We start from the raw sequence: 11,578 nt of genomic DNA, 5'->3' as shown, positions 1-11,578 counted from the left end.
GAGAAATCGGTTGGAAACTTTCCTCATGTCAGCACGTTGTAGGTGTCGGCACCGGCGCCAACCTCGTGTGAATGCTCTGAAAAGCTAATCATTTGCATATCACAGCATCTTCTTCCTGTCGGTTAAATGTCGCGTCTGTAGCACGTCATCTTCGTGGTGTAGCAATTGTAATGGCCAGTAGCGTAGCTCAGGTGCGCCAAGTGTGACGGAAGAAACTCGATGTGTACTACTCAAACTGTCGTAGCATGCGAACCAATCGATTTGAGGAAACCAGAGGCAGAACTACAGCTAGCGGGATTTGATCAGTGTCACTCCCAGATGGAATAAAAGCCATTTTTGAAATGACATATCGTATCAAGTTTCCTAATGCTATCGTAAAACACTGACAAAAGTCACCATACCAAATAACAGCTACCGTACAGTAGGCCGTTTGACTAGGTAACATACTGTATTTGATTTACATTGCAAAATCACAAGGTAATGTGAGTTCGAGATAAGCCATTGCAAATGTGAAATGATGGTACATTAATAACCGGTGTAGCCGCCATTATGTTGAATGCGAGCATGCAAACTTGCATGCACTGTGTTCTGTCGGTGCGGGATGTCAGTTTGTGGCATGGAGTTCCATGCCTGTTGCTCTGGGTCCTTTAATAGAGGGATTGTTATTGGTGTTTGTGGATGACGCTCGACTTTTCGTCTGATGACGTCGCATATCTGCTCAACTTGAGGCATATATATGGTGATGGAATCGGCCAAGGCAACATGTCATCAATCTGTGTTGAGTTACAACAACAATATGCTGGGGAGCTTATGCTGTTGCAAAACAAGCACTGGAATGCTCTTGTGCTGCCATTCATTCATTCACAAACAGCACTTCAGGGGGTGTTTTCCAACAGGATAACGCTCGGCCAGATACTGCTGTACACGGAATGTCCACTTGTTGCCTTCACACGCTGTAATGGACTGATTGGAGACGGATGTGGCGATCGAACAAGCCAAGGAAACATGCCGATATTCTGTAGAGGATGTTGGGTTATGCATCGGTAGGTGGGCGAGCGTTATCCTGTTGGAAAACACACCCTGGACTGCTGTTGTACTGCCATTCATCCATTCACAAACAGCACTTCAGGTGGTGTTTTCCAACAGGATAACACTCGCCTAAAATATAGAAGGAAGTCGCAGGGGGGCGTGGCTCAGGCAACATAACAGTTTTGTGTCTTTCGGATCGCTTCACGTGGACGTCGCATAACTTCCAGATAGTATTGGTTATCGACCGTACGACCAATGAGGCGGGAACACGTGATGCGCTATTCCATTGTAATCCAAGAAAACAGTGAGAACGATCTTCACATGTCATCGAACTTGTCAAAACGTTTCGGTCTTGGCTCTTCAGGCAGTTGTCGTCGTGACGATTGTGTCTCGGCTTCGACCTCATACCCATATACCCATGTCTCGTCTCGTGTTTAAGTTCTCGACCGTTGTCAACTTTATTCAGAAATTCATGAGGGATCTCTACGCGACGTCGCTTTCGGTCGAAATCCAACAGTTCCGGAACAAAGTTTTCTGGTACACGTTTCATGCCGTAAACACGCGACAGATTTACTTGACATGAACCAGAGGATATGCCGACGTCATCAGGAACTTCTCCGGTGACGGTTCGACGATTTTCCAGAACATTTTCCTTCACCAGCTGTTACTAAGTGGGTTCAAATGGCTCTGAGCACTATGGGACTCAACTGCTGAGGTCATTAGTCCCCTAAGACTTAGAACTAGTTAAACCTAACTAACCTAAGGACATCACAAACATCCATGCCCGAGGCAGGATTCGAACCTGCGACCGGTTCCAGACTGCAGCGCCTTTAACCGCACGGCCACTTCGGCCGGCTAGCTGTTACTAAGTGATTTGGACGGTTATCATCTTCAACATTTTCTCGACCCTCTTTGAAATGTTTATAGCACTCATAATAAACTCTCGTCGTACTCATAGTAGATTCGCCAGAAGCACAGGAAACATTTAGAAAGCTGTGTTGCACTTTATTCTGTTTTTCAAGCACAGTTTTTTGCAAATTCTTTGATCCATTTTTTTCGGAAGTAAAACTTCACCGAGTACTTGAAAAATACGTGTAACTTTTTTCAACTGTCAGCAGTTAACTAAGTATTCGAAACAGCGGAAAATACATCAGGGTTGCGGTTGGGTTGTTGTGGGGGAGGAGACCAGACAGCGAGGTCATCGGTTTCATCGGATTAGGGAAGGACGGGGAAGGAAGTCGGCCGTGCCCTTTGAAAGGAACCACCCCAGCATTTAGGGAAATCACGGAAAACCTGAATGAGGATGGCCGGACGCGGGATTGAACCGTCGTCCTCCCGAATGCGAGTCCAGCGTCTAACCACTGCGCCACCTCGCTCGGTAATACATCAGGCACAAGTGTGCCAAAGAGATGAATAAAACAGAAACACCGGCGAATAAAGCCCGCGAAATTAAAAGAAAACATTCCCGTTACTTTTGGATGACACGTCGTACGTAGATTATCTTAGTATATGCAGACTTGGCCTGCTCGGCTGGCCGTGGTTTCTAAGCGACGGCTTTCCGGAGAGGGAAGGAGGGCCTGGTCCCCGGCACGAATCCGCCCGGCGGACTTGTGTCGAGGTCCGGTGAGCCGGCCTGTCTGTGGACGGTTTTTAGGCGGTTTTCCATCTGCCACGGCGAATGCAGGCTGGTTCCCCTTATTCCACCTCAGCTACACTATGTGGGCGGTTGCTGCGCAAACAAGTTCCCAACGTACATGTACACCATCATTACTCTACCACTCAAACATAGGGGTTTCACTCGTCTGATCGATTGTCTGGTGTGTGACGTTCCCGGGGGGGGGGGGGGGGGGGGTCCACTGGGGGCAGAACCGCACAATAACCCTGGGTTCGGTGTGGGGCGGCGGTGGGGTGAAGTGGACTGCGGTAGTCGTCGTGGGGCTGTGGACCACTGCGGCTGCGGCGGGGACACAGAGCCTCTCCGTCGTTTCTCGGTCCCCGGTTAAAATACGATACAAATACAATATGCAGGCTTAGAGAATTTCAGAAACATCTGGTCATTTCTCAGTACCGTCAGTATTCTGCTTGTTTCGGGACTGATTCGTCTGCGCGGTTCTGTTCCAGCTGTTATTTAGCTGAAACTTCCTGGCAGATTAAAACTGTGTGCCCGACCGAGACTCGAACTCGGGACCTATGCCTTTCGCGGGCAAGTGCTCTACCATCTGAGCTACCCAAGCACGACTCACGTCCGGTACTCACAGCTTTATAAAGTTTGGAAGGTAGGAGACGAGATACTGCCAGAAGTGAAGCTGTGAGTACCGGACGTGAGTCGTGCTTCGGTAGCACAGTTGGTGGAGCACTTGCCCGCGAAAGGCAAAGGTCCCGAGTTCGAGTCTCGGTCGGGCACTCAGTTTTAATCTGCCAGGAAGTTTCATATCAGCGCACACTCCGCTGCAGAGTGAAAATTTCATTCTGTTATTTAGTTACTCGTCTCGCTGCAGTGAGGCAGGGAGTGAGTGAGTTGAAGTGGCGACCGTGCCAGGACAGCAGAAGAGAGGACAGGCGTGTCCCAGCGCTCCCACGGGCGGCCACGCCCCCTTCCGGTGACGTCACGGGAGATACTCGACGACACGCTACGCGCTCCCGAACGGCCGGCGCGCCCGTGCGTGACGCACTGCCGCACGTGCGTGCAAATTACCTCTGTGTGCGTGTGTGTGTGTGTGTGTGGGCGAGCGTGTTGCAAGGTACCCTCCGCCAACCACCGTATGACCACTTACGGAGTACGTATGCGGATGTATGCGGATTCCGGCACAAATTTCCAAAGGGTATAATTTTTCCAGTGGCTCGCGACAGTGTACCGGATGCTTATACGCTACTGAAAATTGAAATTGCTACACCAAGAAGAAATGCAGACGATAAATGGGTATTCGTCGGCAAAATATATTATACTAGAACTGACATGTGATTACATTATCTCGCAACTTTGGTGCATAGATCCTGAGAAATCAGTACCCAGAACAACCACCTCTGGCCCTAATAACAGCCTTGATACGCCTGGGCATTGAGTCAAACAGAGCTTTCATGGCGTGTACAGGTACAGCTGGCCGTGCAGCTTCAACACGATACCACAGTTCATCCAGAGTAGTGACTGCCGTATTGTGACGAGCCAGTTGCTCGGCCACCGTTGACTAAACGATTTCAATTGGTGAGAGATGTGGAGAATGTGCTGGCCAGGGCAGCAGTCGAACGTTTTCTGTGTGCAGGAAGGCCCGTACAGGACCTGCAACATGTGGTCGTGCATTATCCTGCTGAAATGTAGGGTTTCGCAGGGATCGAATGAAGGGTAGAGCCACGGGTCGTAACACACTGTTCAAAGTGCCGTCAATGCGAACAAGAGGTGACCGAGACGTGTAAGCAAAGGCACCCCATACCATCACGCCGGGTGATACACCAGTATGGCGATGACGAATACACGCTTCCAAAGTGTGTCGTCAAACCCGGATCAGACCATCTTGATGCTGTAAACAGAGCCTGCATTCATCCGAAAAAATGATGTTTTGCAGTTCTTGCACCCAGGTTCGTCGTCGAGTTCACCATCGCAGGCGCTCCTGTCTGTGATGCAGCGTCAAGGGTAATCGCAGCCACGGTCTCCGAGCTGATAGTCCGTGCTGCTGCAAACGTCGTCGAACTATTCGTGCAGATGGTTGTCGTCTTGCAAACGTCCCCATCTGTTGACTCAGGGATCGAGACGTGGCTGCACGATCCGTTACAGCCGTGCGGATAAGATGCCTGTCATCTCGACTGCTAGTGATACTAGGCCGTTGGGATGCAGCACGGCGTTCAGTATGACCCTCCGGAACCCACCGATTCCATATTCTGCTAACAGTCACTGGATCTCGACCGACGCGGGCAGCAATGTCGCGATACGATAAACCGCAATCGCGATAGGCTACAACCCAACCTTTATCAAAGTCAGAAACGTGATGGTACGCATTTCTCCTCCTTACACGAGGCATCACAACAACGTTTCACCAGGTAACGCCGGTCAACTGCTGTTTGTGTACGAGAAACCGGTCGGAAACTTCCCTCATGTCGTCACGTTCTAGGTGTCGCCACCGGCGCCAACCTTGTGTGAATGCTCTGAAGAGCTAATCATTTGCATATCACAGCATCTTCTTCACGTCGGTTAACGTTCGCGTCTGTAGCACGTCATCGTTGTGGTGTAGCAGTTTTAATGGCCAGTAGTGTATTTTAGCATTGTTGTGCTGGATGTATACACAGATTTGATTTGACGATAATATTTCCGTAAATTTTAATACCTGTCAATTGTAAACTTTAACTGTACACCGTTATATCAGTACACGTATACTCCTTTATTGTGCAAGTGCCGGAAGATGGCAATAGTTGCCGAAACTGGTAGCATTCGAGATACAAAATAAAATAAACCAACACATACGGCTGTTGGTAGAGTTTTTTGAATCACGACATACGTACCAGGCGATGTCCTCGATGGAGACCAATCATGAACAGTGCCGCGAAGCCGCACCACAGAATGACGTGTTCGCTGTGCAGGCTAACTTCGTCACCGTTCCTTGGCGTTGACGTCCCCCAAATGCGACAGTTGTGAGCGCTCACCGGGCGAGTGAGGTTAAAGTGTGCCTCGTCACTCTAAAAAATAAATGTTCCAAGGCCACACGTCGTCTGCTTTAACACTTGGAAGAAACGTCAGAGTAAAGTTTTCTCCCCCGGCCGAGGTGACCGAGCGGTTCTAGGCGCTTCAATCTGGAACCGCGCGACCGCTACGGTTCGAATCCTGCCTCGGGCATGGATGCGTGTGTGATGTCCTTAGGTTAGTTAGGTTTGAGTAGATCTAAGTTCTAGGGGACTGATGACCTCAGGTGGTATAGTCTGTCGGTAAACTGAAGAGCGAGCGAGCGAGTCCCCACTCTGCCTACCCAGCTACGTCACGAGGCGCTTCTACAGGCTGTTGCACAACTTAGTACCGGTCCTGCCGCGGCGCGCGTTTTAAATCTTCGTCGACGCCGTGTACAGATACGTCCTGGCAGCGTTTATTTTTAGACAAATGCGTTAAGACCATAATGAATCCAAAAGACGATAGCTTCTTGCGAAACACAACATTATAGAGTAAGTAATATTAACGTAGGAACGGAAGTCAGGATTCTGCTACAAATACATAACCGAATGCCTGTTCATGTGAATGTATGTACCCCTCTACTGCTATTCGCAAAACCAACCCCGTATGGTGCAATCAATCTGTAGAATTTAAGCCCTGTTCTTACTTTATGTTTCTATTAAAAGCTATAAATTTCCAGGTAAATCCCATTTTACGCTGTGTCTTACGTAAAACATCTTTCTGCCAAAGAAAATAGATTTATTTTTTTTTTTTTTTGACGGCAGTAAGCAATGTCCATAATGTCGTCATTATTTTTTGGTTTATGTGAAAGTCCTCCATCGTTTGTCGAATGACCGATTTTGTGAAACTGCCTATAACGAAGAGTTTCCTCCCAAAATTATCAGTTTTCCTTCGTGGCGGTTCCAGTAAACCACGCGGTTTATTTTCGCGTTTCTTCCTTATGCGTCCTATTGTGGCGAGGCTGACGTTTGCATTAATTGCAGCCCTCTGATTGGGACTGGTAATATTAGCCCACAGTTCTTTTGTGCCGCCTCTTTAACACATGATGTTGTAACATTACAGACAATCGAACGCTCGTTACTCCATAAATACCTCCTCTTCTCCATGTTCTGCACATTTTCTTGCAATGTAGGGCGATTATCCATAACTTTATACCGAAGTATATCAGTAAGCATACAAAATTAACTGTCTGACACTGGCAATTAAGGTCCCACGAACAGAACGACGTGTATCACTGCTCGCTGATCTACACCGCTAGGCAGGTAACGGGCAACTGATTTTGGGTGCCCCTGTAGGCCAGTGGCAGGGTTCTTCTGGGAAAGGCCGCTTCCCCCACCAAAAGCACTGCTCGCTCTTGAGTTTACAGACAGACTATAAGTCCCATAGTGCTCAGAGCCATTTGATCCATTACGTTGGTTTCATTCCTTATTTTTCTTCCGCACCTCCTCTCGGTTGTTTCCTCGAAGTTTCACTGTCCTACGGCCACTGTTTGTTTCGTGGGAACCTTCTCAAGCAGCGAAAGTTTAGTCATAGCTACCCTGTTTTACACCCCCTGGGCTTCGGCGTGGTTGTAGTGCTATTGCGGTGTCGCCCCCCAGTCGATAACTCGGTACAGTTGGCAGCCCTGCTATCGATCCGAGTGCCCTGGATCCGGGCCAGAGCGGCCGACTGCGGAACACAACCTACACACACACACACACACACACACGTAGTCGCTCAGTGCTGGGTGCCCACGCGTTGCCCAGCGTTGCGCAACCACTTCTTTCTCCTCGCGGCTCACACCCGACTGGACCGGCCGGAGAAAGTGTGGCGCTGAAAGCGGCTCCAGAGAAAGGCTCCAGGATCAGGGGTCACGGGAGGGGGGAGGGGGGAGGGCGGGCGGACACGGCCTGGCGTTTCTGCCGGCGTCCGCAGCGCCCAGCTGATCGCGATGTCGCCGGGTGTCGAACGCGCGCCTCTCTGCCAGAGAAACCGACTCCGAACTCACAGAAAGCTGGCAACTGCAGACTCGGCTGGAAGGTTGGCAAGCGTGCATCGCCGAGCACTTCGCCCAAGCGTGCTTCGACGTGAGTGGGACAATTTCCTGACTCAGGCTGCACGACCCGCATGGCCAATTGATCAGTATGTATGTCCTCTCGGGCGCTAGTCACCTGGGGCCGATCAAAACGAGAATGTCGATCAGCATAGCGCCCTGCCGCAGTGGTAAGTCTTGTCCTTCATACTTGGATATGGAAATGACTGGGATTTTCCACAACCACAACAACTTAGGCAGGAGTAATTCCCGCTCTCTCTTTCCCTCTCCGTTCCAACAAGCCTTTAAGGCCCGACGGCACCGACCGACCGTCGTGTCATCTTAGCCCGTCGACGTCACTGGATGTGGATATGGAGGCGCAGGTCCTTAGCACACGGCTCTCCCGGCCGTATGTCAGTTTATGAAACCGGAACCGCTACTTCTCAGTCCAGTAGCTCCTCAGTTTGCCTCACAAGGGCTGAGTGCACCCCACTTGCCAACTGGAACTTGGCAGACCTGGAGAGTGGCCCATCCAAGTACTAGCCAAGCCCGACAGTGCTTAACTTTGGTGATCCGACAGCAACTGGTCTTACCACTGCGAGAAGGCGCAACGCTCATCGATATCCTCGATTTGAACGGCCCCACGTGACTAGCGCTCGAGAGGACATACATACTGTTCAGTTGGCCATGTGCGTCGTTCAGCCTGAGTCAGGATATGGTCTGCATCCAGATGCCATCCACATTCCGTATCTAATCAGAGCGTATTTGTCACTCATGTCCTCCTTGCATCGCCCGTCTTCAGCTGTTTTGCTGCCCAGGTAGCATATGATGGTGATGTTTGGTTTCGGGGCGCTCAACTGCGCGGTTATAAGCACCCATACAAATTCCCAACCTTGTCTCAGTCCAATCTCGTCACCACCACCACTCCGTCTACAGGCCACGAGTGGCCCATCGGGACCATCCGACCGCCGTGTCATCCTCGGTGGAGGATGCGGATAGGAGGGGCGTGTGGTCAGCACACCGCTCTCCCGGTCGTTATGATGGTTTTCTTTGACCGGAGCCGCTACTATTCGGTCGAGTAGCTCCTCAATTGGCATCACGAGGCTGAGTGCACCACGAAAAGTGGCAACAGCGCATGGCGGCCCGGATGGTCACCCATCCAAGTGCCGACCACACCCGACAGCGCTTAACTTCGGTGACCCGACGGGAACCGGTGTATCCGCTGCGGCAAGGCCGTTGCCCTTCCCTAGAACATAGAACTACTTAAACCTAACTAACCTAAGGACACCACACACATCCATGCCCGAGGCAGGATTCGAACCTGCGACCGTAGCGGTCGCGCGGTTCCAGACCGAAGCGCCTAGAACCGCTCGGCCACAGCGGTCGGCCATCTCCAGTGTCCACACAGGTGCGGAGGTGGATGTAGCTCTGATAGTCGTGTATGAAGTAGGAGCTGAGTGCGGATGTATCGTTTACTGGCCAGACAGCAGTTGTTGGACAGGGAGAGGCAGCTCTCGCCCGGTGACACACGTAGCCTTCAAGCCTTCAGACCGCCGGCGGGCCTTTATGGCCGCGTGCTGCGATACTGCGGCGCTGATTTACGTCCGCTGTTAACCTGCCCAGAGCCGGAGGGCAATTGTCTCCAGATAAGGCCGCAGCCAGCAAGTGGCGAGCTAGACACAGCTCGCCACTGACATCGCGACGGCAGCAGAATCGCAGATGAGGCGGACCTCTTAACTTTGAAAACCACTCGCTTTCCGTGCAATTGCGACTGGACTATTAGCTCACACCCGGAGAGGTGGTCTCAACTAAGAACGCCTGTAGGGGCTTGGAATTGCTACCACCTCTCTCTCTCTCTCTCTCTCTCTCTCTCTCTCTCTCTCTATTTCTGTCGCTTTTGCACACACGCTGTAAGTAGGCTGTTCAGGTTTTTATATTGGTAACGCGACGTAGCGTTCTGTATGAAAATCACTGACTGTGCTGTGTGCAATTTTACTGTGATGAATGATCAGGACTGTCTTTATGGACAGTGAGAAAATTTTAGCTTTTGACCTGCATTCATTGTATCAATAAGTGTGTGCATTTCATTTCTTTGTTATTATTATTATTATTATTATTATTTTCGATTATTCCCATTCGCAAGACCGCTACGGTCGCAGGTTCGAATCCTGCCTCGGGCATGGATGTTTGTGATGTCCTTAGGTTAGTTCGGTTTAACTAGTTCTAAGTTCTAGGGGACTAATAACCTCAGAAGTTGAGTCCCATAGTGCTCAGAGCCATTTGAACCATTTGATTATTCCCATTTAAGGGAGCATTTGAACTTAAATTCTTTTATGATGATTGTTTATGTTTTTTCTGGGCCCAAATTTTCTTCATGTGTTCACTGTGCTGTTTCTTTCGCTCCGCTGTCCATTTGCATCCTGGTCTCTTCTGTGTTGTGGTGTCAAATTTATGTTTTTTGATGTCGTTCCTGAATTCAGTTCTATTTTCTGCATCGTTAATTTTTATGTGTGCTTGTCTGAGGTCCTCTTCAACTACTTTTATCCATTTTGTTTTTCCCCTGCCTGAGTTGATGACTTTAAGAATTCGCTTTGAAATTCTGTTTTCATTCATCCTGTGGATATGTCCGTAGAACTGCATTCTTCTTTTCACGCTCTGTATGAGAATCACTGGCTGTGCTGTGTGCAATTTTACTGTGATGAATGATCAGGACTGTCTTTATGGACTGTGAGAAAATTTTAGCTTTTGACCTGCATTCATTGTATCAATAAGTGTGTGCATTTCATTTCTTTGTTATTATTATTATTATTATTATTATTTTCGATTATTCCCATTTAAGGGAGCGTTTGAACTAGAATTCCTTTATGATCATTGTTTATGTTTTTTTTGGGCCCAAATTTTCTTCCTGTGTTCACTGTGTTGTTTCTTTCGCTCCGCTGTCTATTTGCATCCTGGTCTCTTCTGTGTTGTGGTGTCAAATTTATGTTTTCTGGTGATGTTCCTGAATTCAGTTCTATTTTCTGCATCGTTTACTGTTATGTGTGCTTGTCTGAGGTCCTCTTCAACTTCTTTTATCCATTTTGTTTTTCCCCTGCCTGAGTTGATGACTTTAAGAATTCGCAATGAACTTCTGTTTTCATTCATCCTGTGGGTATGTCCGTAGAACTGCATTCTTCTTTTCCTTATTGTATCCGTAATCTTGTCTGTGTATTTATATAATTCTGATGTTGGTCTCTTCTTCCAGATTCCTTGCTCTTGTACCGGGCGAGAAATTTTCCTGAGAATTTTCCTTTCTTGTTTCACTATTTCTTTGATTTTAGTTTGCCCACCTATTTGTGTTGTTTCAGCTGCATACAGTGCCTCCGGAAGTACGACAGTGTTGTAGTGCCTCAATTTTGCGTTAATGGACACGGACTGTTTGTTATAATAGTTCCACGTGAGTTTATATGCTTTCTGTAGTTTTTTTTTATTCTTTCCTCATTGGCCTTCAGGTTGATCCGTGATGGCTGGATGATTTCTCCCAGGTACTTAAAATGTGGTACTTGTACGATTTTCCCATGGGTTGTCACAATAGGCAATTTGTCTTGTGGCACTCTTTCTATGTACTGGGTTTTCTCATATGAGATCTGCAGGCCAGTTCTTTGTGCAATTTCGTGTAACTTCTCTATGGCGTTAGTGGCTTCTTTTCTATTATTTGTGAGGATTGCAAGGTCATCCGCAAAAGCTAAACACTTCACATTCAACGTATTATCTTTTCTAATGCCAATTTGGACTCCTTTGACTTCTTTTTCCCACGTCCTGATAATTTTTTCAAGAATGATATTAAAGAGTAATGGTGAAAGTCCGTCACCCTGTCGCACTCCAGTTTGGCTTTCAAATGGTTCCGA

At 48.7% G+C, this 11,578-nt stretch overlaps 1 pseudogene; it reads right to left on the bottom strand.

Moving 5' to 3' along the window:
- Positions 1–8,814: 8,814 nt before the first annotated feature.
- On the bottom strand, positions 8,815–8,932 carry LOC126109078 (5S ribosomal RNA; annotated as a pseudogene).
- Between the last annotated feature and the right edge of the window lie 2,646 nt (positions 8,933–11,578).

This window comes from Schistocerca cancellata, chromosome 11 (assembly GCF_023864275.1).
Source record: "Schistocerca cancellata isolate TAMUIC-IGC-003103 chromosome 11, iqSchCanc2.1, whole genome shotgun sequence".
Lineage (NCBI taxonomy): Eukaryota > Metazoa > Arthropoda > Insecta > Orthoptera > Acrididae > Schistocerca > Schistocerca cancellata.
This window is presented reverse-complemented; position numbering and strand designations above follow the sequence as displayed.